This window comes from Pezoporus flaviventris, unplaced genomic scaffold, assembly GCF_033815535.1.
Source record: "Pezoporus flaviventris isolate CSIRO_AGI_PZ_B2104156 unplaced genomic scaffold, CSIRO_AGI_Pfla_v1 ptg000045l, whole genome shotgun sequence".
NCBI classification, from domain to species: Eukaryota; Metazoa; Chordata; class Aves; order Psittaciformes; family Psittacidae; genus Pezoporus; species Pezoporus flaviventris.
The window spans coordinates 8,499,637-8,503,509 of NW_026892593.1; the positions used below are offsets into that span (position 1 = coordinate 8,499,637).

Sequence of the window (3,873 nt, forward strand, 5' to 3'; positions counted from 1 at the left end):
GTAGGAGCAGATGTTGGTGGCCTTTTGCCCTATGCAGTATTTCTGCTAGAGGAGATCAGCCCTGCTTGGACTTTTTGTTCCACCACTCTGTGAGGAGGAATGCATGTAGCCAGCATGGACACTTGTTTGGGTCAACCACAGGAAAAGAGGTACAGGGAATTACTGACGGAGTTCAGTCAGCACTGGCTCTGGCAGTTGTTTACTTAGAGTATATAGGTAGCTGCTGAATTCTGAATCTCTTCTTTGTGCTGCGGCCACAAGAAATTAAGACCTAAGACTTAAGCTTAAGAACATTAATATTAGGGGTTTCTGATGTGCACTTTCATTCTGTCACTAGCAATAACTTGCAAAGGTAAAAATAAAATCAATCTCATAAATACCATAATCCATTGTGGCAGAGAATACACAAGGAAGCTTTAGCATTCCAAAACACATTCAGCTTCTGCATGTAAACCTGTGAAGCATCTGTCTCAAAACACTGGGGTTTCTAAAACAGCTTTCTGAAGCTCAGGTATTTATTTTTTTAATATTATCACTTCATAATTTAGCTGGATGTAGATTCCAGCCTATGAATGCTAAATACTTCATCCTCTTGCTCATCACACACTTGTCTAATGCAAAATTCTTCATTTTTGAAGTGGTCTCTGTTGTTTTTCACAGAAGAACCTGCCCTACAGAAGTGTTTATGAGAATACATTTCAGCTGTTCTCGTCACTTGGAGGCCTGGTTGATTTTAATCCCACCTATCAATCTGAACAAGGTGTTCACTTTTCTGTATTATTTTGTGTAGTTTCTACCAATATACTCACATGGACTTTCTCCTCATATGGCCTTTCTGGTTTCGAACAGCACCTGGAAGGCTTCATTTCCTCAGCCTCTATCAATTGCAAAAGTAAATAAGGAGATTATTATTGTTTGATTGTCATTCAGATGTCTGTAGTTACAGCATTAAAACACCTTTTCATTGTTTGTGCTGTGTGCACAACAAGTCAAGAGAACTTCAATAAAAAACTAATGCATTTGCAGAGCTCCAAAGACAAGTTTAACTGGAGAGAGATAGACTTGAAGGCCCTTTGGAAGGAATTCAAAGAGCAGTTGAGTCTTTCTGCAACTCCAGAGAGCTCTGATGTATTGAGATGGTGTTGGTGACTGTGTTGGATACAAAGAAAAGTTTGCAGTCAAGGTTCTGCTGCAGAAAATGCTTGCTACTGGTTATAGCGTTCCCTATGAGGTTGATGCTGCTCTGTAAAAGACTTCCTGCTTACTGCAGTAAGCACAGAATAAAGCTATCCCATCCCATTGCTTCTTTGTTTTGAGAAGCAAGGCAGTTTCAAGCAGAAGGGATTCTGTATGCCATGTTCTGGAACAACCAAATCTCCAAGTCTTTACTCTGGAAAGCTTTAATAGAAAGTAACAGTTGAAAGCAAGGACTAGAGCAGACAGTACACAGTAAATGTCCAACCTTAGTTATTAAAAATTCATCTCCAAAGTATGGAAAAGAAAAGCTGATCTGGCTTTTTACTGAACTTTATTTCATTTGTGAAAAATGGAAATGAGCAGTGACAGAAATGTCAGGGCTGACATTTTATCTGCTCTTTCTCCCTTCCTTAGATATTTCTGCATATTCCACATAATTCCTTACCAGTTATTAAAAAAAAAAAAAATGCATTTTATGTCTATTTTCCCAAATGTTTTGTCTCAAAACTTTCATGCAGGCACTTTCATTTGCACACTAAAAAGCCAATTTACAATGCAAAATTGCATACTAATTTTTATATGCAATTCAAATTGGCAGAACAATAGTGCATACATCAAGAAAGCCTGCATTTTGAGAATGTAATCTTCTGTAGGCACTAGATTGCTATTGCAGCTACGAAAGAGTACCATAAAACAGTAAAACATGTCTCACAAGTCATAGCAAAAGACACATTAGCACTCTAAGCAGTGGTTTGTTTGCATTAAAATTAGCACTGAGAAGTTTTACCGAGAAACTGAGTGCTTGAGGTTTCCATTAAGAATGCTGAGTGCAAGCTGCAGTTATTTCCATTTTCTTGTTTCTGTTCTAGCACACATGGAAATACCCACTTACTCTGAATTTTCTGGAAAAATCCCACTGAATTTTAAGCAGAATACTTAGGTTTGTATGAAACTGTATGAAACTGATAAATGAGACTGTGCTGCTTGGATGCCTTTGGGGAAGCTATCATCATTAGTTTGCACTCAGGAATATGATGCTGGATCTTAACAGGGATGTTCAGAGCTGCAGAAAGGCTAGAGGAATACAGTATTTCCAAGACACCTGCCCCAGTCACTTCTTAAGTAATACCAGTGGATGGTTTGTACAATGATGAAGGTTAGAATCTGGACAGCATTTAGCAAGTTAGATGATACTGCTACAGAAGTATTATAAAGGTGTTATTGTCACAAGACCTAAAGAAAGGCAGAAATATTCACACTTTAGATGGATAAGATAGTGCAGCATCAGTTCTGCATCCTGCACCAAATAGCTCCCATCATTTCTCCATAACTATGAGGTAAAAAAAATCCCTTTTTGTTAATGACTTCTGAAATTCTGCACAGTCAGAATTAGTTGATAGTCCCCATTAATGCCCCTTTAAACGACACAGGTCCATTGTACAGTCTGTGCATGTGATAACTCTGTTTCAAAGCATGCAAGGGGACAGAAGTAGTGAGACCTGCTGAAACATACTTGTTATTTCTTGGAGTTAGTTCTGTTCTGCTGAGTTGCTCTTGAGCTTTTACTATTCCAAGCTTTCTATTGTCTGCATTTACTATGCTTGTACTAAGTTCCCCCTACACAGCCTGGAGTAGGAGCAGGATGACCACAGCCACTCTGCAGAGCTTCAGTTCGGAACTCACACCAAGACCATAGGGGTAAATACATTTTTTCCATTGTCAACTAAAAACCACATTCTGTAAAGAAACTAATATTTTCCATTTACACAGAATTACATGTTTCTGAAATACTGAAAACATTTTAAATTGATTAATCCTGTCATACACATTGAGGTCAAACTTGTTTTCATGGGCAGCAGTGTTACTAGGATTAACTCAGCAGAGCTCAGTTTTTCCATTATATTACATGATAATGCAATTTGGCTTTTAGTCTTTGCAAATATTATAAAGAGGTTAAAACACCAAATCAAATGTTTTCCTGATCAGCAAAGCCACTGCAGTGGTTACAGGATTCCATAGTTTTGAGCAATGACAGGATCTACTCATTTTGAGGTTCAGCTTGGGTAACGGATTACTCTGTGTGATAAAATTTATGCCTGAGACAAAATCACTGAATACAAATACAGGTATTTGCCAATACTCCAGGTCCTTGCTACATCTGCACTACAAGTATAAAGATTCAGAGCACAAGATGTTACTGAATTTACCCATGGCTACACCAGTGCATGTAGATACTTGCAGATATTCATCCAATAGAAGGGAGGGTTTCTCTTACTGCAGAGGAATGCTTGTAGACTGGCATAGGCAAGGAGGAGTGAGTCCACAGATCACTAACTAGGTCCAACACAGCAAATCCTCGTCCTTCCAGTATTATTGCATATCATTATATTAAAAATTTATGTATATTATTGTGGATTAAAAAAAAAAGAAAGCAACAAACTCTCCTTAAATGAAATGCAGATGGTTAATTCTTACTCATGGCCACAAGAGGAAACCCAAGAAATAACTGGCTTAATTTATTGTATGGGGGATTGAGCATAGACTGAGCATAAGGAAAATGTTTTCCAGCATAAAGGATTATTAAACACCAAAATAGGTTAGCTCAGAAGGCCATAGACTAGGAAGGTTTTAGGAAACTGGAAGTTTTAAGAACAGTTAGGCACCATTTTATTGAGG

General features: G+C 38.0%; 1 long non-coding RNA gene across 1 annotated transcript; it reads left to right on the forward strand.

The window, feature by feature from the left end:
* The first annotated feature begins 635 nt into the window (after positions 1-635).
* Positions 636-2,889, forward strand: LOC133276497 (uncharacterized). Its single transcript, XR_009745893.1, has 3 exons — positions 636-760; positions 2,067-2,137; positions 2,809-2,889. It is a non-coding gene; the product is annotated as an uncharacterized LOC133276497 (long non-coding RNA).
* Positions 2,890-3,873: the final 984 nt, after the last annotated feature.